The 25,976-nt window shown below is 39.6% G+C and overlaps 1 protein-coding gene and 1 non-coding gene across 19 annotated transcripts in view; one reads left to right on the top strand and one right to left on the bottom strand.

Moving 5' to 3' along the window:
• Positions 1–25,976, top strand: part of LOC105468948 (teneurin transmembrane protein 4) — a 3,228,145-nt gene that overhangs the window by 1,283,863 nt on the left and 1,918,306 nt on the right. The gene's annotated exons all lie outside the window — the stretch shown is intronic.
• Positions 11,215–11,321, bottom strand: LOC112424488 (U6 spliceosomal RNA). Its single transcript, XR_003015238.1, has one exon. It is a non-coding gene; the product is annotated as a U6 spliceosomal RNA (small nuclear RNA).

The raw sequence follows: 25,976 nt of genomic DNA, 5'->3' as shown, positions 1-25,976 counted from the left end.
TAGTTTGATGTAGTTCCATTTGTCTTTTTTTGGTTTTGTTGCCTGTGCTTTTCAAGACTGGACCATAAAATCTCTGCCTAGACCAATGTTCTGGACAATTTCCTCTCTCTTTTCTTCTAGTAATTTTATAGTTTCAGGTATTATGTTTAAGTTTTAATCCATCTTGAGTTGACTTTTGTATATGGTAAGAGATAGTGGTCTAGTTTCATTCTTCCGCATATGTATATCTAGTATTCCCAGCACCATTTATAGTTTGGGTTACTATAGCTTTGTAGTATATTTTGAAGTCAGGCAATCTGATGCCTATAGCTTTGTTCTTTTTGCTCACTATTGCTTTGGCTATTTGGGGTCCTTCATGGTTTCATATAAATTTTAAGACTTTTTTTTACTACTGCTGGGAAGAATACTATTGGTATTTTGATAGCATATACCTTTTCGAGACCATGCTGGCACTCTTTAAGAACAGTAAAAGTTTCCTTACTTTATGATCTGACAATTCTGCTTCTGAGTATTTATTCCAAAGAAAGGTATTATATAGAGCCAGAAGAAGGTTTGCACAAGGTTTTCTTTAAAATTTTATTTGAATGTTATTTAGTAGCAGAAATTTGAAAATACCTTGAGTGTGTATCTACCCATGGGAGAGTAGATGGGTAAAATATAGAAGAGTGATAGGTAGTGGTTAGAAACCATAAATAACAGCATTGAAGGATCTGAAAGCATAGCACTTAGATTAAAAAAAAAACCAGCAGGAAACAGAATGACATTTATAAATAATTTAATTTTCATAAATTAAATATATGTGTGTATAAACCAATAGTCATTTCTTCATGAAGCAACCTATTCTTTTCTAAAAATCACCTTGGTATGCAAAAGCATGCAGTAGAAAACACTGTACTTGTGAAAACAATGTGTTTGGGAACAAAAAATATTTTCCAGTGACATTAAAAAGTTTGAAATCTAATAAAAACTGCAGCACAATTATATACGTTAAGTGGTTAAAGTACATACATGTTACAATATGTACATATAAAAAGTTTCATTTTTAAAAAGATCAGAAGTGTTCTTGTAAAAGTGGACATGGGGAGGGTGGGAACTTGTGAGTTATTGTGAAGTGGTGAAACAAAGCTTATTTTAATCAGACAGACAGTTGCAGTGCCAGATGTATATCTGTATGGCTCCTAACACAGACAGGGAATCGAGGTAGCTAGTACACGTTTGAGGAGTGTGTATACGTATGCTTTTTGTATGTTCCTTTGGTGCTCCAATCACTGGGGTACCATTTTCTGAATTCACCTAGTGTTTCTCCTGGACAGAACTCCCCACAACATAAATTTTATATTATACTCAAACTTTTTGCTCTGTCAATGGCATGAAAACAAATTCACAGTTGCATAATGAGCATTACAGCAGAAACGACTGTATGGACACATGCAAACAAGTGGTAATAACACATTGTGAAAAGATAAAGTACATAAATATATAAAATAAAGGAAGGACCTTTTGTGAACCAGTGATAATAACTGATAATGTTCCCAAACTGAAAAGTATCATTAATCAACTACTTACAACTTTGATGCAGGGTAGGAAAAAAGTAGGGACTGGTGGCAGAGAATTTGGCCAAGGTGAGAACTGTATTTTATTTTATTTTATTTTACTTTGTTTTATTTTATTTTATTTTTTTGAGATCGAGTCTTTCACTGTTGCCCAGGCTAGAGTGCAGTGGTGTGATCTCGGCTCACTGCAAGCTCAGCCTCCCGGGTTCACACCATTCTCCTGCCTCAGCCTCCCAAGTAGCTGGGACTATGGGCGCCCACCACCAAACCCAGCTAATTTTTTGTACTTTTAGTAGAGACCGGGTTTCCCCATGTTAGCCAGGATGGTCTCAATCTCCTGACCTCGTGATCCGCCGGCCTCGGCCTCCCAAAGTGCTGGGATTACAGGCATGACCCACCACGCCCAGCCCAAGGTGAGTATTTTAGAGAAGAGTCCATGAGAAATCCAGGGTGCCTGAAATTTGTTTTCTTGTGTAGTGGGAACTAACCAAATGAGTTTATTAAACGAAAGAAGAGAGGTTTGCAGAGGACCTGAAATCTAGGCATTGACAATCGAGATGAAGGAACAGCTTTTCAATGGCACAAGAAACTAAGCAACAGGATTGTATAGAACTAGAGACAGAAAGAAAAAGAGAATTAAAAAAATCAGTGCAGATAATAGTTGATAATAAACAGGAAGTTGATCTCTAAATCAGCCAGACACTGGTCTGGGTAAGCTCCTTGGAATTTTGAGCTTTCTGAGTGTTAATACCCATATATCCTTTTCAATATATGGTTCACTGAAAAGAGAGAGCAGATTATATGGCCAACATCACCAATGATGGGAAACTGTAGAGAATATCCAATAATTTAGTGACTGCCACTTTACTTGATCATGGAACACAGAGGGACGGTTATGGAGAAACACAGAAACTGTAAAAGGAGATATGAAAAAGTAGTCTGCAGTGGCAATAAAAATTGCAAATCCAAGGACAAAAGTGAGAAACCAGCCTCTAGATAGTAATGAACAATAAGACAGTGGATAGTAAAAATGAAAGGTGATAATGAATCACTTTTACATAGATGAATATTCACCGGGATGATGTGGTTTAAAAGAAAAAAATATATATGCTTTCTGGAGATTGAAAGATACTGCGGTTGGAACAGATTACCTAATATTTCCCCTTTGGAATAATTTGGGTTGAACTACGACATAGAAATATGCACTCCAAAGTAAAACTACAGCATTTTTACTAAAAGCAAGATATAAAGACAGCAAGAAACAAAGACTGGAAGGAGGGAATAGAGAGAGGGAGAGCACTTATAAGGCCATATAACTTGAGATGGACATGAGTCATTTACCTGCTAAGCTCATGTGATTGTCCTTCGGTAACTGTACTCTCAGCTGAAATCTTCCTTGCCTCTGAAAAATCTAGGTAACATGGGCTTTAGATTCCCTTCTCACTTCCCTGGGCCTGCAGACAGCCAGGACTTCCCTGGATGTATCGAAGGTTCTGCTTTCATGTCTGGGCACCTGCTCTGTCCTGGGTCATCTTTGTTGACCTACACTTGGAACTCAGGTTCTTCAAATTCCATAAGATTAACACTCCTAACAAATATCCCTATTAGACTATCTGTAAGATGTGGTGGTGAAACAGAGAAAGCTTTAAGTCCAAGCAACATAAACAACTTTAAACAGAATAGTAAGAAACCTTGCTCTTACAATATCCTCAGCTACCCCACCACTGCAGAGCTTCACAAACCTTTAACCCTATTAGGCTATCTTTTCTTGCCCCTCGTACTCCTCTTTTCTCATCAGGTATTTTCTTTATTTCTCTATTTCAAGTTTAGTTGTCCCATAGAGAGCATTTTGTCCCTCATTTTGGAAGCCATGATGCCAATTAGCTAACACCAGAAATCATCAAAGGGTTTTTTTTTTTTTAAATGCAAACACAGCCTCCTTCCTCATAGAAATTCTAGTTGTCAAAATGATAAATACTTTCATTTATTTACACTGATTTTTATGGATGGCAGTGAAGGTTCAGCTAAGTTAAATGACATATGCAAGACACAAAGCTAGCTAGAAAGATGAGCAAGCACTCAAAAGCTAATTTTGTTAATAAAAAGGAGAAGCTGTCCGGGTGTGGTGGCTCATGCCTGTAATCCCAGCACTTTGGGAGGCCAAGGCAGGTGGATCATGAGGTCAAGAGATCGAGACCATCCTGACCAACATGATGAAACCCTGTCTCCACTAAAAATACAAAAAAATTAGCTGGGCGTGGTGGGGGGGTGCCTGTAGTCTCAGCTACTTGGGAGGCTGAGGCAGGAGAATCACTCGAACCCAGGAGATGGAGGTTGCAGTGAGCCAAGATTGCACCATTGCACTCCAACCTGGTGACAGAGCAAGACTGCGCCTCAAAGAAAAAAAAAAAGAAAGAGAAGCCTATATTGAGTGTTCCTTATGAAACAGGCCCTGTGCCAGGTTCTTCCATCAGTTAGCGCTACCCTGTGGGGTTAGATTAGTTCACATTTACAGACAAGGAGACTGAGACTCAAAAAGAGTGGGACACTTTTTCAAGGTCAAGCAAGTAGTAGTTCACGTATTTCCATTTTCTGGGTAATGGAGGCAAGGAAAATGAAAGAAAAATACAAAGCAAATATTTGAAAGGGCAGTCTGCTGTAGAGATGGTTTGGTGATTGAGGGGCCATGGAGATTTAATTTCAGTGTGGTAGTTTGCTCTGAAAGCACACAGATCCCTGCCTGAATTTTTAGTGTTTTCTAGTTGATGAAATTGATGCATTTTCCTCTTTTCCTCTCTCTGTTCTTCAAGTTTCCTGGCTACTGGGGGTCTAGTTATTTTTGGATCATGGAAGGTAGGTAATAAAAAGGATATTCTGTCTCTGGTTTAACCAGCTGCTCTCTCTCTCATTTCTTCTGAAAGGCTGGCAGTGTGAGGGTACTTTGGGACTTTTCTGTCAGAGAGGGGTCTTTGTCATCAGTCCTCTCTCTGCATGTAGAGAAGTGTGGCAAGAGAAGCTACTATCTGCAAAAATTACTTTTAAGATGGGAGAGGACTATTTATATGTTCTCTTCCTTAGAAATTGCCACTATCCGAGGTCTATGATGGGCCTGGATTACACTAAAAAGTTCTATATGAATAAGCTATTTTGGTGTCTTGGCAGGAGCCTCACACAGGCGTTTGCATCACATGGCCCAGGCCATATTTGTGGCTCCAGCAGTTTATTGGGGGTCCTCCTTTTCCTACAGACCAAGACCAGGGAATGAGTGATGCCCTCCTGTTGTACTTCTTCAGCACTGCAGAATGCAAATAGTCTTTCCAAGTCTTGCTTTCCCACGCCATCCCTGAGCAGGTCACAGGAACTTTTCCTTTTAAAGGATTTATTGATAGGTTCCTATTTTAGGAATAAGAGCATGGCCTCTGGGTTCAAAACCCAGCTCTGCTACTTCCTAGTTGCGTGACCTTGAGCTGGTTACTCAAATTACCTGTGCCTCAGTTTATTCATCCATATAATGGGACCCGTGATTATAGCATCTATTTTGTAGGTTTAATATGAAGATTAAAGGAATGTTTCTTTTGAGACAGAGTCTCATACTCTCACCCAGGCTGGTGTGCAGTGGCGCCATCTTGGCTCGCTGCAAACTCCACCTCCTGGGTTCAAGTGATTCTCCTGCCTTAGCCTCCCGAGTAGCTGGGATTACAGGCACCCATCACCATCCCCAACTAATTTTTTGTATTTTTAGTAGAAACGGGCTTTCACTATGTTAGCCAGGCTGTTCTTGAACTCTTGACCTCATGATATGCTCACCTCGGCTTCCCAAAGTGCTGGGATTACAGGCGTGAGCCACCGTACCCAGCCGAATGTTTCTAAAGCACTTATAATAGTGCATGGCATATAGCAAGTATTACATAAATGACCATTAGATTAAAAATAAAATGTATAATCTCTGAGGACAACTAGACATAGGTATTTGAGGTCAGAACTTTGCCCAGCTCGGTGGGTTTGGGTTTGAGTCCCATTCTCAGCTCCCTAGTACTCCTTTCCCCTTTCCTGGTATGTGTACTACTTTAGACAAATAAGTTTATTGAAATGGTGCTTAACTACAGGCTTTGGGAGTGAAGGACTCTGTGTATCCTATTTATTATTTTATCCCCATGGCCTGGCGCTGCACTGTTAACTGAAGTCCTTGCCATTTAGTCTCCTGTCTATACTGTAAATTCGCTTTTGGGAAAGTAAATAAAAGATTAGGAGTCTCACCTGCTTTTTCATCTCTGACCTCTTCTAAAGAAAAGCCAGGGGGATGACTATTCTCGATAGAACTCCCTTCTTCATCATAAGTGAAAAAGCTACCCAGTAAGAAAAACAGAAGATTGAGCCCTTCCTACACAGCCTGTGTCAGTTTAGAGTTGATCCGTCCTACTTGGGAATAATCCCCCTCAGCTTTTCCTTCTGATACCTGTGGTGATTTCAAATTAGGGTGGATCAAGGTCATTCAAAAACCTTACACAACTCGTCCAGGGACCAGTGAGGTGGAACTGAAGAGTGTGGAAAAGGTCCAGGTTATTTTGAGGAAACTTGGGGCTGAAAGATCCGGAGCTGCTTAGAGCTGCATAATTTCCCCAGAGAAACTTCTGGCAAGTGTTACACCATGGGTAAGACCAAATACCTAAGGTAATTTGGCTCATCTTCATGGCCAAGAAGAAATGTGCTTAACAGGAGATAAACTCAGTGCCAGAACCATCCACATTAAAACAAACAAACAAACAAACAAAAAAACCCTCAAAATGTGTAGTAAATGACTTTATGTATAACTGCCCATGTTGAAAATACAGAAAGAGAAGCTTCAGAAAAGGAAGTAAAATATCATTCTCATTAACAGCAATAGTGAATAACAGCTTTTTAAAATGATCACATGCAGAATTTCACAGCTTTAGTGCAGAATCGTGCACTTAGAGATACTTGAGGAAAGTGTACGTGTTTATATTCCAATTTATTTAAAAAAATCTGTTTTTATCATACCGGTTAAACTTAAACAAATGCAAACTATTGAGTTCAGTGACGGACTCACTCCTTCCAAGCTTCTCTTACCCATTTTAGACACTGATGGCTGTCACCACCCTTTGATTCCAGAACCTTGTGAAAGTTCTGTGGAAACAGCATAGGCTTTGAAGTCACATGGACTTGCATTCAAATGCTAGCTCCTTCATTTACTTTTAGGACCTGAGATAAATTACTCAGCATCTAGCAACCTCAGGTTTTCAGCTATAATCACTAGTGGGCAATTAGAATATCAACTTCTCAGAGGAGCTGGGAGTGCCAAATCAGAAAATGTTACTAAAACCACATACCTCTGTTTCCTTCAGACAGTAAGATCCAATAAATATTTGCTTCACTAATACTTTATTGTGGCACAGATACCCTAGAACAGTAGTCTGTGTGTTCTTGGTAAGAGTAAGTATCCAGAATATCCATCTGTTATTAGACTTTATGATACATTTCATTGTAACACAAAGAGCAGAGTATTACCAAGACAAATAGACTTCCTTAAGGGCTGCTACCATAGTTACTCTATATTTTATCTTACAAAGTGATACCAAAGGGGAAAAGGGGAAGTACTGAGAAGAGAAGGGTGTGCTGCCTTTAAATGATAGGGAAGTGGGGAAGGGCATGGTCCCTGGCTAGGGCTCCACCCCTGGGCCTGTGCCCACGGATCTAGGTGAAGACAGGCACTTTTGTTTTCCTGGCCAAATGTGGCATTTCCCAAGACCATCCTGGCTTGCCATGCCCCCATCCTGTGCCTATAAAGACCCCAAGACCCTAGCAGGCAGAGACACAAGGGGCTGGATGTTGAGAGGAACACACCGGATGAAGAAGACACAAGTGGCTGGACATCTAGAGGATGCTGAGGGGAGCATGCTGGCAGAAGAGCACAGGACAGATGCCAGCACACAGGCAGCCCATCGACCGGTGGAATGAGGCAGAGTTTGGCCGGGGGGAGTCGGAGAAGAGCCCAGGCTGCTGAGCGGCCTGACCCACTCCATCCCCTTCTGGCTTCCCCCATCTGCTGAGAGCTACCTCCACTCAATAAAACCTTGAACTCATTCTCTAAGCCCAGGTATGATCTGATTCTTCTGGAACACCAAGACAAGAACCCAAGATACAGAAAATCCTCTGTCTTTGTGGTAATATAGAGGGTCTAATTGAGCTGGTTAGCACAAGCTGCCTATAGATGGCTAAACTAAGCGAGCACCCTGTAACCCACGCCCACTGGTGCATGGGCTGTAAACATTCACCTCCAGACAATGCCCTGGGGTGGGAGCTCCACGGCCTGCCCGTCTGTATGTTCCCCTAGAGGTTTGAACAGTGGGGCACTGAAGAAGCGCGCCACACCCTCATCACATGCCCTGAAAAGGGGACAAGGGAATTTTTCTGGTTTCAAAAGGACCTTTCACATAGTGGAAAGTCAATAAATATTTGTGGAATGAATTAAAACGAATGAGCATTAATCAGTAGTAAGGTGTTATTATATTTCCCTATATTCCATGGAGGAGGGGAAAAAAACAAATAATGACAAGCTAATATTGGAATGTAAGGGAATTTAATTGTTCATGAGCGTGCACATTTAATTCCTTAGGTATATTCAAGGATAAAGACTCAACAGAATACACTTTTCTTATTTATTCTGTATCAATACCTTCAATCTTGGATTATAAGATTCTTCAGAAAGATGACTCTTAGACAGGAGAGTCTACCATTACATATAAACAAACGTACATATTTATTGGTGCAGGAGGACATTGTCGAGGGGAGGATAGGGGAAGGACATTTCTGTAGGCACTCGAACATCTGAGTTCTTGTCCATCAGTTAACTATATGAACTTGGGCAAGTTGGTTCCCTTTTCTTTTTTTTCCCCCTTATTTTTCTTTTCTTTGTTTTTTTTTTTTTTTTTTTTTTTTTTTTTTGGACGGAGTCTCGCTCTGTCATCCAGGCTGGAGTGCAGTGGCGTGATCTCGGCTCATTGCAAGCTCTGCCTCCCGGGTTCATGCCATTCTCCTGCCTCAGCTTCCCGAGTAGCTGGGACTACAGGCGCCAGCTGCCATGCCTGGCTAATTTTTTGTATTTTTAGTAGAGAGGGGGTTTCACTGTGTTAGCCAGGATGGTCTCCATCTCCTGACCTTGTGATTCACCCGCCTCGGCCTCCCAAAGGGCCGGGATTACAGGCATGAGCCACCGTGCCCGGCCAAGTTGGTTCCCTTTTCCGAGCCAGTTTCTGGATATAATTAAAAGATTGGATTTGGTAATCTATAAAATATTTGCCAGCTCTAAAATATTTTTAATTATGTGGCCAGGAATTTGGTTATGACTCTTTATAAACAGTCATGAATGCCTCTGTTTTAGTACTTGACAACATACATACGATGATATATCTATATATTTGTGTGTTTGACTAGACCGTGAACTTCTTCAGGCTCTGGCTTAGGAACTAGAACAGAGTAAGTTTTTAAAAATTAACTGAAATTCATTAATTGTACTGCTCAGATATACCAATAGAGCTCACAAGTTTGAGTTGCGATTCCGTCTATATTTGTAAAAAAACAAGAACTAATGCCAATGACAATTTTCAAATGGTCTTAGATTCTACGTTAAGTGCACTTCAGATAAATGTAGTGACCCAGAGGGTTAAAATTAAATGATTAAAACGGCTTAGTCTGCCATTTCTCAAAGGACGTAGGTATACACTGCTATAAGCAGTTCCTCTCTTCCTCATGTTGAGTGATACACAGCACATGTGCCTCAGACTTTGAACTTGCTTCAGTCAACATTTTTATCTGTGGCTTGACCGAAGATATAGTGGACAGCTCATCGCATGCACAGTTGACAGAGATCTGGAAGGGAAAGCACATATGGTTTCACACTGAATCACAATCCAAAAAGATTTTAACAGGGTTACTATGATAAGACAATTTAATTCTCATAAAATACAGTTAACAAAGATGAATGTTCTACCCAGATTTCTAAAAACCAAATGTGTTACACAGGTTCAGGAAAATAGGGCTTAGTGATTACAAATCTAAAATGTCTTAAGCATTTTTAAATAACTATAGTGGTAATTATGACAATAACAGCCATCATTTGTTGAAAATAGTTGATCCCCCTTATCTGTGTTTCTGCTTTTTGTGGTTTTAGTTACCTGAGGTCACCTGCAGTCCAAAAATAATAAATGAAAAATTCCAGAAATCTACAATGTACAAGTCTTAGATTGCAAGCCATTCTTAGTAGCATGATGAAATCTCCCACTGTCCTGTTCCATCCCACCCTGGACACAGATCATCCCTTTGTTCAACATATCCATATGTATGCTACCCATTCACCCATTAGTCATCAATGTTGTCTGCTCCTGACATCCAACTATCGACACCTACATGGATTGAGGACCCAGAATCACCCCAAGCAGACTATTTTCCTTCTGATGTGTTGTCAGAAGGTCAATAGTAGCCTGTAGCTACATCACAGTGCCTATGTCATTCATCTCCCTTCAACTCAACATGTAGGCACAAGAAGTGTGAGTATATTTCAAGAGAGAGAAAGACCAATTTCACTTAACTTTTATGACAGTATATTATTATAGTTGTTCTATTTTATTCCTACTGTTATTAATCTCTCACTGTGCCTAGTTTACAAGTTAAAGATTATCATGGGTATGTATGTATAGGACGAAACAGCATATCTAGGCTTCTGTACTATCCATGGTTTCAAGCATCCACTGGGAGTCTTGCAATGCATCCCACATGAATAAGTGGGGACTACTGTGCTTACTATGTGCCAGGCACTGTACTAGATGCTACATCTCTGAGTTTCAAGGCCAATACCTTTTCAGTGTATCATGTTCAAAGTTCATTTAAGACAACCAATGATAGGAATCCTACAATATTATATGATTTTATAAACAAGATAGGCAGGCAGAATCCTGTGTTTTGTGCTAGTGAAACTTGGTTGAAATTGTATTCAGGCTTAGATTCCACAATTTCATAAGTATATAGTGTGTGTGCTCCAGTGGAAAGTGAGGGGCCTAGCAACCTTATTTTCCAAGGATTAGCTGGGGGAAAAGTGAATAATAATCTGGATCAGTAGAGAGGGGAAATGATAGCTGTTTTTAGAAACGGAAAAGGCTATCGTGTGACTGTTGGATTAGGCCTATTTTATCTAGATCCTGAATAAAGAAGCAAGATGTAGAGTGAAAGGAACAGATAAATGGATTTTGGCTTAACAGAGGAAAAAAAAAATACTAATAGTGAGTTCTATCCTAGTACTGCCAAATGAATGAGAGTCCCATTGTTAAAGGTGTGCAGGGATAAGTTGGACTTTCACTGACGGAAAAGGAAGACTGGAATTAATGATAGAAGAGATGCCTCAAGGTCAGTTTCAAAATAGTAATTTTATTATTCTCTGATTGTATATTGATAGAGACTTCTTTAGAGTTTGCAGTCAAAACCTTCTCTAATTTAGCTGAAGCTACTCCATTAAAAATCTGCTGGACATTTTATAAATACTTGTAGAATCCCTGCCATCTAAGATAGCATAACAAAGATATGTCTGCAAGTTTCTTGCTTTCAATCATTTTAATTTATCATAAAAATTCTTTCTCTTCTTTTTTTATTTAATTTTTTTTAATGCTTCTTGAATTTGCATATCATCCTTGCGCGGGGATCATGCTAATCTTCTCTGTACCGTTCCAATTTCAGTATATGTGCTGCTGAAGTGAGCACTATTTCTCATAGTGAGTCTGAGACATAGGCATTACTTTTTCACATTACTAGATGGCAAAACTAACCCAGAGAAGTTAAGCAATGTATATAACATCACACTGTTAATTGGTAGTAGTACTATGATGCAAACGTAATTGATTAACAATTCTAAACAATGCGTCTTCCTCCACATTTTCATGAAGATCTACAAATTAGAGTAATTTTAAAAAGATCTTCAGTTTTGTAGCTTTTAAAATAATGGAAGCCATAGTTTATTATGACTTTTATAATGAAAAAGGCATGTTGTGGAAATTTGGAAAATAAAGTAAAATTCAAAATAATAATAAAAAATGGAATAATATCCTCTATAACTCTACCATCTGTAAAATTACTTCAACTATTATAGTGCCTAATTTTGTGAGGTTTTTCATACATATATTTCATGAAATATATAAATATATGATCAAAATAAATATTTCATATAAATATACACACATGCAAATATATAAATATATATTTTTTTCTTTTTTTTGAGACAGAGTCTCGCTCTGTCACCCAGGCTGGATGTAGTGGTGTGATCTCAGCTCACTGCAGGCTCCACCTCCCGGGTTCATGCTGTTCTCCTGCCTCAGCCTCCCGAGCAGCTGGGACTACAGGTGCCTGCCGCCACGCCTGACTAATATTTTGTATTTTTAGTAGAGATGGGGTTTCACTGTGTTAGCCAGGATGCTCTTGATCTCCTGACTTTGTGATCTGCCCGCCTAGGCCTCCCAAAGTGCTGGGATTACAGGTGTGAGCCACCGTGCCTGGCCTATAAATATATAATTTTTAGGATAAACGGAACCAACTCTGTGTTGTTCTTTGCTTTTGATGGGAAATATAATTTTGTGGGTATATTCTAATATCACTAAACATTTTTCTTTTTTAAAATTATTGTTCTAACTGTACTGTGTGCACGTACATTTTTATTTTCTCAACACATCAACCGAATATTGTATTTTATAAAGCACTTTTTGGTACTGTTTTCATGATACAAGAAGGCCCTGAGACTATTCCGTAAAACATATATGTCCTTTAATTTTCCTTTTTAAAAATCTTTTTGTCTTGTTTGTTTTAACTTTTAATAGCTTTAGGGGTACAAGTGGGTCTTGGCTACATGGATGCATTGTACAGTGGTGAAGTCTGGGATTTTAATGTACCTGTCACTAGAGTAGTATACATTGTATCCAATAGGTATTTTTTCATCCCTCACCCCCATCCAACCCTCCCCTCTTCTGGATCTCCAGTGTCCCTTGTACCACTCTGTATGCCTTTGTGTACCCATAGCTTAGCTCCCACTTCTAAGTGAGAGCATGTGGTATTTTTTTCCCATTCTTAGGTTACTTTACTTAGGATTATGACCTCCAGTTCCATCCAAGTTGCTGCAAAAGACATTTTTCATTCATTTGTATGTATTTAATAGTATTCCATGTATATGGTACTATGGTTAGAGCAATAATTTTTTAAAAAATTAGTGATAATAGACTAAAAAATGAGGTATATAATCTACTCATCAATTGATGGGCACTTCGGTTAATTCCATATCTTTGCTATCATGAATTGTGCTGTGATGTATACACACATGCCAGTGTTCTTTTTACATACTGAATTCTTTTCCTTTACATACTTAGTAGTGAGATTGCAGGATAACATAGTAGATGTACTTTCAGTTCTTTGAGAAGTATTCCTGCTGTTTTCCAGAGAGGTTGTACTTATTTACATTCCCAGGAACAGTGTATAAGTATTCTCTTTTCATCACATCTGCACCAACATCTATTTATTGACTTTTTAATAACGGGCATTCTAGCTGTGGTAAGATCATGTCTTATTGTGGTTTTAATTTGCATTTCTCTGATGTAATATCGCTAAATGTTTTTCTAAAGCATAAACTTTATTTGCTTCAGCCTAAAGATATATTGAGAAGACATAAAAATCTATTTTTATTGACATGCTAGTAGAATTATTTCCCTGAAATAAAGAGACTTGTGGTCAGTAAAAGGATTTTTTTCTTCATCTGTCCTCAGGACTGAAGACAGTTTAGGAGTAACTGAAAGTAGCTACAGGTTTCCCATCACACTCATGCCTGCTTGATCTAGCCCCTTTCCAATATTAACCTCACTCACCTACTCCTCTCTAAGCACTTTGGCCTCATTCTCTCTCTTGAACTTGCCAAATGTATTACAGGCCTAGATCTGAACACATGGCATTCACATGACTTGAAAAGATTTCCCTAGATATTCATTTGGATCTCTGTTTCAACATCACCTCCTGAAAGGGGTCTTTCCTGACTTGCTTAACACCAGAAACCCTGTCCGTCCTTTCTTCTTTTCCATCCCCCTGCCTTCACCCTGCTTTATGTTTCTGTATCCCACTTCATTATCTACAATCTTATCATGTAAGTATTTGTTCCTTGGTATTTTCCTTCTCATTTATTAAATACAGAGGAATTACAATGCTTCTGTCTTATCAGTAGTCACCTGGAATAGTGCTTGGCATAGAGTGTGTACCCAACATATGCTTATTACCTGAATGAATGAGTGAGTAGCTTGTAAGGCATGCCTGGCAAAAAGATTCCACTTTATTTTTAGTAAGTTGGGAAGTCAGGGGAGGGTTTTGAGCTGTTTCCTAGTCTTTCTTTATCATTGATCTAAGAGAGATTATTTAAGAGACCTGAAGCTTAACATAAAAGTGGATTTATTCTTTTATACTGGAGTTTTTGTGGGAAGAACAAAAACCAGAAGTTGTCCTGAAGGAAGGCTAGGAAGAAAAGACCAGATTGTCAATATAATTGGGCTAGACAGAGAATGGGAGGATGAGACAGAGTCAAATGGGATTTTTTTTAAAAAAATGAAAAGAGTCATTTCTCAGTGGCACCTGATAGTTAAATAAATCTTGGGAAACTCACAAGGCCATGTATAGGTGCTAACATTGCCTTTCTATACACTTTCATACCTGGAAAGTAGGTATATTTAACAGGCCCAGAGTAATTGGAATGGTCTTATTTTTATTAGAAGAGTAATGATAAGCTCATTAATTGTCTAAGTGGATAGGTGATACAAGCCTCAGAAGTATTCTATTGGCTTGCATTTTTAAGATCCCATAAAAGAAAATGCAGTCAAATTGTGATTTTTGAGAATGGAGTTATCCATCAGCATTAGAGTCTTGATAAGGCTATATAGGTTTCCTAAGAAAGACACTTCTTCACAGGTGATTGCATAGTTATCTCTCTGTCATGCAGTATAATTGATAGCGCTATTCAAAATTAATAGACTTTGGTGTGTATTAGATTAATGCATGGTATGCTCAGAAGAGAAAGCTTACCACTTTTGGGATTTTAACCCACATCTAGAATTCGAATAACATGAAAAGAGAGGGATGGGTGAGGCCTCACGTCTGAGGATACAGCAAAGACTGACAAGTTTTACAACATGATAGTGGTCATAAAATTAGACTTAACAAACCCACAGTCCTGAAAGTGAGATAGAAAGGTGTTCAAAGGAAACCTGTGCTTCTGATATGCTTCATCCCTCCTATTTATTTTATTACTATGAGCCTACAGTTCCCATTGGTGGCTCTGCCTGAGTTCTTATAAATAAGGTAACATATAGTACTTAAGAAATATTACGGGGGGGGGGGGGCGGAGCAAGATGGCCGAATAGGAGCAGCTCCAGTCTCCAACTCCCAGCGCAAGTGACACAGAAGACCGGTGATTTCTGCATTTTCAACTGAGGTACTGGGTTCATCTCACTGGGGAGTGCCGGACGATCGGTGCTGGTCAGCTGCTGCAGCCCGACCAGTGAGAGCTGAAGCAGGGCGAGGCATTGCCTCACCTGGGAAGTGCAAGGGGGAAGGGAGTCCCTTTTCCTAGCCAGGGGAATTGAGACACACAACACCTGGAAAATCGGGTAACTCCCACCCCAATACTGCGCTTTAAGCAAACAGGCACACCAGGAGATCATATCCCACACCTGGCCAGGAGGGTCCCACACCCACGGAGCCTCCCTCATTGCTAGCGCAGCAGTCTGTGATCTACCGGCAAGGCAGCAGCGAGGCTGGGGGAGGGGCGCCCGCCATTGCTGAGGCTTAAGTAGGTAAAAAAAGCTGCTGGGAAGCTCGAACTGGGTGGAGCTCACAGCAGCTCAAGGAAACCTTCCTGTCTCTGTAGACTCCACCTCTGGGGACAGGGCACAGTAAACTAAACAAACGCAGCAGACACCTCTGCAGACGCAAACGACTCTGTCTGACAGCTTTGAAGAGAGCAGTGGATCTCCCAACACGGAGGTTGAGATCTGAGAAGGGACAGACTCCCTGCTCAAGTGGGTCCCTGACCCCTGAGTAGCCTAACTGGGAGACATCCCCCACTAGGGGCAGTCTGACACCCCACACCTCACCGGGAGGAGTACACCCCTGAGAGGAAGCTTCCAAAGCAAAAATCAGACAGGTACACTCGCTGTTCAGAAATATTCTATCTTCTGCAGCCTCTGCTGCTGATACCCAGGCAAACAGGGTCTGGAGTGGACCTCAAGCAATCTCCAACAGACCTACAGCTGAGGGTCCTGACTGTTAGAAGGAAAACTATCAAACAGGAAGGACACCTACACCAAAACCCCATCAGTACATCACCATCATCAAAGACCAGAGGCAGATAAAACCACAAAGATGGGGAAAAAGCGGGGCAGAAAAGCTGGAAATTCAAAAAATAAGAGCGCATCTCCCCTGGCAAAGGAGCGCAGCTCATCGCCAGCAACGGATCAAAGCTGGACGGAGAATGACTTTGACGAGATGAGAGAAGAAGGCTTCAGTCCATCAAATTTCTCAGAGCTAAAGGAGGAGTTACGTACCCAGCGCAAAGAAACTAAAAATCTTGAAAAAAAAGTGGAAGAATTGATGGCTAGAGTAATTAATGCAGAGAAGGTCCTAAACGAAATGAAAGAGATGAAAACCATGACACGAGAAATACGTGACAAATGCACAAGCTTCAGTAACCGACTCGATCAACTGGAAGTAAGAGTATCAGCGATTGAGGATCAAATGAATGAAATGAAGCGAGAAGAGAAACCAAAAGAAAAAAGAAGAAAAAGAAATGAACAAAGCCTGCAAGAAGTATGAGATTATGTAAAAAGACCAAATCTACATCTGATTGGGGTGCCTGAAAGTGAGGGGGAAAATGGAACCAAGTTGGAAAACACTCTTCAGGATATCATCCAGGAGAACTTCCCCAACCTAGTAGGGCAGGCCAACATTCAAATCCAGGAAATACAGAGAACGCTACAAAGATACTCCTTGAGAAGAGCAACTCCAAGACACATAATTGCCAGATTCACCAAAGTTGAAATGAAGGAAAAAATCTTAAGGGCAGCCAGAGAGAAAGGTCGGGTTACCCACAAAGGGAAGCCCATCAGACTAACAGCAGATCTCTCAGCAGAAACTCTACAAGCCAGAAGAGAGTGGGGGCCGATATTCAACATTCTTAAAGAAAAGAATTTTAAACCCAGAATTTCATATCCAGCCAAACTAAGTTTCATAAGTGAAGGAGAAATAAAATCCTTTACAGATAAGCAAATGCTTAGAGATTTTGTCACCACTAGGCCTGCCTTACAAGAGACCCTGAAGGAAGCACTAAACATGGAAAGGAACAACCGGTACCAGCCATTGCAAAAACATGCCAAAATGTAAAGACCATCGAGGCTAGGAAGAAACTGCATCAACTAACGAGCAAAATAACCAGTGAATATCATAATGGCAGGATCAAGTTCACACATAACAATATTAACCTTAAATGTAAATGGACTAAATGCTCCAATTAAAAGACACAGACTGGCAAACTGGATAAAGAGTCAAGACCCATCAGTCTGCTGTATTCAGGAGACCCATCTCACACGCAGAGACATACATAGGCTCAAAATAAAGGGATGGAGGAAGATTTACCAAGCAAATGGAGAACAAAAAAAAGCAGGGGTTGCAATACTAGTCTCTGATAAAACAGACTTTAGACCATCAAACATAAAAAGAGACAAAGAAGGCCATTACATAATGGTAAAGGGATCAATTCAACAGGAAGAGCTAACTATCCTAAATATATATGCACCCAATACAGGAGCACCCAGATTCATAAAGCAAGTCCTTAGAGACTTACAAAGAGACTTAGACTCCCATACAATAATAATGGGAGACTTCAACACTCCACTGTCAACATTAGACAGATCAAGGAGACAGAAAGTTAACAAGGATATCCAGGAATTGAACTCATCTCTGCAGCAAGCAGACCTAATAGACATCTATAGAACTCTCCACCCCAAATCAACAGAATATACATTCTTCTCAGCACCACATCATACTTACTCCAAAATTGACCACGTAATTGGAAGTAAAGCACTCCTCAGCAAATGTACAAGAACAGAAATTATAACAAACTGTCTCTCAGACCACAGTGCAATCAAACTAGAACTCAGGACTAAGAAACTCAATCAAAACCGCTCAACTACATGGAAACTGAACAACCTGCTCCTGAATGACTACTGGGTACATAACGAAATGAAGGCAGAAACAAAGATGTTCTTTGAAACCAATGAGAACAAAGATACAACATACCAGAATCTCTGGGACACATTTAAAGCAGTGTGTAGAGGGAAATTTATAGCACTAAATGCCCACAAGAGAAAGCAGGAAAGATCTAAAATTGACACTCTAACATCGCAATTAAAAGAACTAGAGAAGCAAGAGCAAACACATTCGAAAGCTAGCAGAAGGCAAGAAATAACTAAGATCAGAGCAGAACTGAAGGAGATAGAGACACAAAAAACCCTCCAAAAAATCAATGAATCCAGGAGTTGGTTTTTTGAAAAGGTCAACAAAATTGACAGACCATTAGCCAGACTAATAAAGAAGAAAAGAGAGAAGAATCAAATCGACGCAATTAAAAATGATAAAGGGGATATCACCACCGACCCCACAGAAATACAAACTACCATCAGAGAATACTATAAACACCTCTACGCAAATAAACTGGAAAATCTAGAAGAAATGGATAATTTCCTGGACACTTACACTCTTCCAAGACTAAACCAGGAAGAAGTTGAATCCCTGAATAGACCAATAGCAGGCTCTGAAATTGAGGCAACAATTAATAGCCTACCAACCAAAAAAAGTCCAGGACCAGATGGATTCACAGCTGAATTCTACCAGAGGTACAAGGAGGAGTTGGTACCATTCCTTCTGAAACTATTCCAATCAATAGAAAAAGAGGGAATCCTCCCTAACTCATTTTATGAGGCCAATATCATCCTGATACCAAAGCCTGGCAAGGAGACAACAAAAAAAGATAATTTTAGACCAATATCCCTGATGAACATCGATGCAAAAATCCTCAATAAAAAACTGGCAAACCGGATTCAGCAACACATCAAAAAGCTTATCCACCATGATCAAGTGGGCTTCATCCCTGGGATGCAAGGCTGGTTCAACATTCGCAAATCAATGAACATAATCCAGCATATAAACAGAACCAAAGACAAGAACCACATGATTATCTCAATTGATGCAGAAAAGGCTTTTGACAAAATTCAACAGCCCTTCATGCTAAAAACACTCAATAAATTCGGTATTGATGGAACGTACCTCAAAATTATAAGAGCTATTTATGACAAACCCACAGCCAATATCATACTGAATGGGCAAAAACTGGAAAAATTCCCTTTGAAAACTGGCACAAGACAGGGATGCCCTCTCTCACCACTCCTATTCAACATAGTGTTGGAAGTTCTGGCTAGGGCAATCAGGCAAGAGAAAGAAATCAAGGGTATTAAGTTAGTTAAAGAAGAAGTCAAATTGTCCCTGTTTGCAGATGACATGATTGTATATTTAGAAAACCCCATTGTCTCAGCCCAAAATCTCCTTAAGCTGATAAGTAACTTCAGCAAAGTCTCAGGATACAAAATTAATGTGCAAAAATCACAAGCATTCTTATACACCAGTAACAGACAAACAGAGAGCCAAATCAGGAATGAACTTCCATTCACAATTGCTTCAAAGAGAATAAAATACCTAGGAATCCAACTGACAAGGGATGTAAAGGACCTCTTCAAGGAGAACTACAAACCACTGCTCAGTGAAATCAAAGAGGACACAAACAAATGGAAGAACATACCATGCTCATGGATAGGAAGAATCAATATCGTGAAAATGGCCATACTGCCCAAGGTAATTTATAGATTCAATGCCATCCCCATCAAGCTACCAATGACTTTCTTCACAGAATTGGAAAAAACTGCTTTAAAGTTCATATGGAACCAAAAAAGAGCCCGCATCTCCAAGACAATCCTAAGTCAAAAGAACAAAGCTGGAGGCATCACGCTACCTGACTTCAAACTATACTACAAGGCTACAGTAACCAAAACAGCATGGTACTGGTACCAAAACAGAGATATAGACCAATGGAACAGAACAGAATCCTCAGAAATAATACCACACATCTACAGCCATTTGATCTTTGACAAACCTGAGAGAAACAAGAAATGGGGAAAGGATTCCCTATTTAATAAATGTTGCTGGGAAAATTGGCTAGCCATAAGTAGAAAGCTGAAACTGGATCCTTTCCTTACTCCTTATACGAAAATTAATTCAAGATGGATTAGAGACTTAAATGTTAGACCTAAAACCATAAAAATCCTAGAAGAAAACCTAGGTAGTACCATTCAGGACATAGGCATGGGCAAAGATTTCATGTCTAAAACACCAAAAGCAACGGCAGCAAAAGCCAAAATTGACAAATGGGATCTCATTAAACTAAAGAGCTTCTGCACAGCAAAAGACACTACCATCAGAGTGAACAGGCAACCTACAGAATGGGAGAAAATTTTTGCAATCTACTCATCTGACAAAGGGCTAATATCCAGAACCTACAAAGAACTCAAACAAATTTACAAGAAAAAAACAAACAACCCCATGAAAAAGTGGGCAAAGGATATGAACAGACATTTCTCAAAAGAAGACATTCATACAGCCAACAGACACATGAAAAAATGCTCATCATCACTGGCCATCAGAGAAATGCAAATCAAAACCACAATGAGATACCATCTCACACCAGTTAGAATGGCAATCATTAAAAAGTCAGGAAACAACAGGTGCTGGAGAGGATGTGGAGAAATAGGAACACTTTTACACTGTTGGTGGGATTGTAAACTAGTTCAACCATTATGGAAAACAGTATGGCGATTCCTCAAGGATCTAGAACTAGATGTACCATATGACCCAGCCATCCCATTACTGGGTATATACCCAAAGGATTATAAATTATGCTGCTATAAAGACACATGCACACGTATGTTTATTGCAGCACTATTCACAATAGCAAAGACTTGGAATCAACCCAAATGTCCATCAGTGACAGATTGGATTAAGAAAATGTGGCACATATACACCATGGAATACTATGCAGCCATAAAAAAGGATGAGTTTGAGTCCTTTGTAGGGACTTGGATGCAGCTGGAATCCATCATTCTTAGCAAACTATCACAAGAACAGAAAACCAAACACCGCATGTTCTCACTCATAGGTGGGAACTGAACAATGAGATCACTCGGACTCAGGAAGGGGAACATCGCACACCGGGGCCTATCATGGGGAGGGGGGAGGGGGGAGGGATTGCATTGGGAGTTATACCTGATGTAAATGACGAGTTGATGGGTGCAGCACAGTAACATGGCACAAGTATACATATGTAACAAACCTGCACGTTATGCACATGTACCCTACAACTTAAAGTATAATAATAATAAATAAATTTTTAAAAAAAGAAATATTACATTAATGGGGGATTTCTATTAGTCTTCTATGACCTAGATTAATATTGGAACAGTTTAATAGACACAATCATAATGAAAACAAGCCTACTAACATATGTGATCAAACGGAATGGTCTTTTTTTTTAGCTAGACTGGGGAGGAAATTAGGGTAAAAGAGAATCAAATCAGGGAAAAGTGTAAAGATTAATGAAAACAGGGCCCAGACAGGCTGGTACTCTTAGAGAAGCTAATATAGAAGCAGCAGTTTATCTTGTCTCTTCTGAGAACTAGACTGGGAATTCAGGGGGAAGTACCCATCTATGATGCCAGAGAAGAGCTCACCAAAGAGGTAAAATAGAATTTCTTCCTTATTCCTGATTTTCTAGCAGATAGATCAAGGACTTTGGAGGCATAAACATCTTGATTAAGATTCTGGCTCCTTTATTTGTTCTATGTATGATGTTTGGACAGTTATTTAAACTCCTGGGGTATTAGTCTCCTTATCCATACAATGAAGGCAAGCAAACCAACTTTTAGAGTCATCATGAAGAATAAATCAGATTAGATATGTTAAGGTCCAACCAAGCACAATGCTAGGAACAGGGCTGTCATTTACAGTGTACGGGTTGTGCCCTGCACAATCACTAAAGGGCACCATTTGCATCTGTAGGACAAATTGTAAGCACTCTTCCATAGCATACTCATACTTTTCATCCTCATTGAACACTATCTCTCAAGGTGTCCACTTTGAGAGTGTAAAATCAGGATGATCTGCCATTACCTTCTCAAACACATTCTGGTGATAGCAGTGATGAGAAATATAGGACACAGAAGAATTCTGAGTCATTGGCATGTATCATTCCCTCCATCTAAACTATGATTGTTACCTCATACAGTCAGACTTTTCATGTCTTTTTGGGAAGTGTTCCCTGACGCTTTACAGGTTTGTTTGTTTTTTATCCCAGGCTAGATTAGATGCCTCTCTCCCAGGTTCTCATGACCCTCTGTATTGACCTCATAGGCTAACTGTCTCAGGGTACGTGCCACATTGTATCGTGTTACTTTTTATGATTCTCTCACAGTACTGAGAACTCTGAACTTCTGACTTATCCCTGTATGTTTAGTTCCTAGTTCAATTTCTGGCACAGTTATTGCTCAGCATGTGCTTTTTAAATGAGTGAACACAGACTGTCATGTGAATACATTGCAATATGACCTTGAGAAAGTTACTAAACCCTTCTGAACTTCAGCTTCCTCATCTATAAAACAGGAGAAAATGCATACCTAGAAGATACATTGAGCTCTGTAGAACACTTGGGTCAGAGTATTCACTCAATAAGTTGAGCAATATTTCATTATTATTATATTATTTTTATGACCATATTTGATGTAATTAAATGTACCAAAAGTATGCCATTACTGAAAAAAAATTTAAACAGTTGTTAAAAGAAACCCATCCCATTGATCCCCTTTATTCTTGGGGTTTCCGACTCTGCAAGGTGTCGTTTGCCCTTTTCTCACAACAGTGATCCATTCCCCTTTGCACTTTTTGTAAGTTCATACATTTATTCTGTCCGACACTCACAAATCCATTATGTTTAATGAATATTCCTTCTGACATCATGCTGCTTAAATGAGGCTAGAGTGCCTAATGATTTTGCTTTTAACAGTGACTTTGTGTACTCCATATTTCTAAAATTTAGCAGAGCTTATCTTCATTTTAATATTCCTGAAATCCACATAGTAGCAGTTAAATTTGTACCAACACTTTTGAGCAGTGATGATATAAAATATGCAGGACTAGGCACTATAGGGGAGATACAAACATGAACATGGTCCTGCCTCTCTGCTTGAAGTTCGAGGTCTCAGATCAAAAGTCTCTTAGTTAATATGCTGAGAAGAGCCACTCACACAGTGATATTCTCTATGGCCATGAATCAGATCTCTTGAGTTAAAAAAAAACGTTACTTGGGCAGCTGGGACTACATGGTTTGAAAATAGATCTGAATAAGATACATGCTGTGCCCTTGTGAATCATGTAATTTAGTGATGAAAAGAGAGTGGAGAATATAAACATACTATTTTAGTATATTAGGCTAAATGTTTTAGCTGAAGTAAGCACATAGCGTGTTGGTGGTAATAAGGTAAGAAGTAGTCAGACTAGAGATTAAGGAAAGCCTTAAAAAGGTGATGAAAGAAGGCCTCTTAAAAAGCGTACTAATGTAGGTTATCACATTTTTATCCTTGTGAGAATCAAAAATTTAACTCAATAGTTGGCATAGAGTAAGTATTCATATTAGATAATTGTGTCATAAAATAACATTTATAAGCATCATTATAATTATTGAGTCATAATATGAATGAAAATAGTCAAGAAAAGGGTACTCCAGGCAGAGGGAAATGGGAGGAAAGGCATGGTATAACGTTACTGTAAACGGTTGTACTGAAGTGGAATCAAAGTAAGGATTGATAAAAATTGAGTATGCATAAACTAGAAATGGGCAGGAAAGTGAGGCCAGAAAACCTAGATTTTGTCCTGCAGGAGGAATGTTCTCAGAGTGTTAAGGAAACAAGTGACTCAGTCAGATGTATTTTAGAAAACCTATTCAGCCACCATGTAGAAGATTGATTTGAGAAGTTGAAGACAAAAGACGGGAACACTAGTTAGAGGTCTGTTACAATGGTACAGCTGAGAAACAAGGAAGACCTGGATTTTGCACAGGGGTAGAAAAGAAAGAAAAGAATGAGCCATCGTAGAGACTATGAATAGATGATACAGGCTATTTATTTAATGATGTACGTGTTGAAAATAGAAGGGAGACAGAAGAATAAATGAGAGCATCAGGATTTCTGTCTGGCTGTGTGATAGCAATGAAAGAGGAATGAGTTCAGTTTGGCCACACTGTCTTTCTAATGCCAGGTAGACAGTTTCAACAGGCATTTTCACATATGAATTGGAAGCCGAGATAGAACATCACTGTTGGAAATAGTGATTTGAGAGTCTTCTGCATATAGAGAGAATAACCTTAAAAGTAGATAAGACTGTGTGAGAAATGCCTCTAGAGAAGAAGAGGGCTACGTAGAGGTTTGGACCATATTTGGGAGAGGAAAGACTTTCAGCAGAAAAGTGGCAAGACAAGGTAGTTTTTAGAAGCCCAAGGGTGATGGCTGCCTATATCAGTTATCAAACAACAGTGTGTATACTAAACAGCTGAGGATCTTGTACAAGATTCCCTGCGCCACCCCTCCCCCCGCCGCTAAGAAAATCTGATTGATTATGATGAAGCCTAGGAAACTGCATTTCCCAGCAAGCACCCAGGTAATCTGACACAGATGGTTCATGAATCCCACTCTGGGAAACACAGACCATATTACTGTTGGAGTGGGAGAAGACTGAACACAAGGTATGTGCTCATCAAGGTGCTATGCTTAATGAACTAGATGTGAGCCTCCCCTAGATATGCTTGGCAGGTAACCAAGCGAAGAAAATTCTTGTTATCAATTTTCACTTATTTCCTAGACCAAAAGTATCACCCAAACCCGTGTCAAAACCTCACACACCCAGAGCAGACTTTGCAGTTACAAATAAAAGTCAGGCTGGGGAAAATGAAGGAAATCCAATGCAATATATTTGTATTCTGTCACTGAGGCACTGTCTAATGTTGCTGTAACTATGATGTATAGGTCTATCAAAGCATGTGTTACCATGGTCTGAATTTCCCAACTGGAGAAAAATGATTAATGTAGAGATTTGCATTCGATGTGGTCTTGGACATCAATATTTCAGCTTAGGTAAACAGGAGCTTTACCTAATTTATTGGCTCTCATTATGGATGGCTTGTAGAAGCCAAATTCCCCCTCTGCCTCCAAAATGACCTTTCATGCTCTACAAATCAATCTAGAAGAAGTGAAGCAAGTTGGTTAATATTTTAGGAAGAAAAAAAATGACTTCACATGTCAGGGACTTAATTGTTGTGATTTTGACCCATTTTGAAATTAGTTAACATTTGCTTCAGGCCTCTGACTTCATACATTATTTATTTTCATCTTGGCATTGCTTAAGTCTCTTCATGCGCAATATGCTTATAACATGTGAGACTCTTTTTCTAAATATTGCACTTAAGTAATAGCATTATGAGTCTGAAAATTTAAAGCCCAAAGTGTGTTCCCCACACACATACACGCACATGGATATTATTTCAGGCCACATGCTTTGGGGTACATTTTAGCTCTCCTTGGCAAAGTTTCTAGATATTACAGCTAGCATTACAGAGCAATTTCTTTGTAAGAGTTTTATGTTGCAAAGTCTGTCAGAAGTTAATCAAAGGGTAACAATGCAAAAGTCTGTGCATACGGCTTCCTGGAGACTAGGGCCAGCCCATGCTGTCAGTCACTGTCAAAACTGTAGCACACAGGGGCGTATAGCACCTTTTTCTCTCCGTGAGAAAATGTTTCTGGCCACAAAGGTCACCGCTTTTATGGCATAAATCTATTAGCCTATTGTTGTGGTGTGAATCCCAAGGAGAAGGCATCTCCTCAGCTGTCTAGCTCAGATGCATGGTCTCTGCAGCTTCTTGCAGTAAAAGATCAAGCCCTGCATCTTGCTTCTGACTGTCAGCATCAGCGTGGGCCCTTCCTATCATAACCTCTGTACCCTGGTGAGTAATCACTTATGCCTGGCCTTGAAAATGACTATTCCATTACTTGTTCTGTGTAATCATGGGAGAGGAGTGCTTTTGGAATCATTACACAAGCTACACCTTCCAACCAGCCTGGGCGTCCTCAGAGCTTGGATGGGGAAAGGCAATCTGTGAGAATGTTCCATCATGCCAGTGCCATAAGATGAGGGTGA

This window comes from Macaca nemestrina, chromosome 12 (assembly GCF_043159975.1).
Source record: "Macaca nemestrina isolate mMacNem1 chromosome 12, mMacNem.hap1, whole genome shotgun sequence".
NCBI lineage: Eukaryota > Metazoa > Chordata > Mammalia > Primates > Cercopithecidae > Macaca > Macaca nemestrina.
The sequence above is the reverse complement of the archived record's forward strand: the minus strand, read 5'-3'. Positions and strand labels throughout refer to the sequence as shown.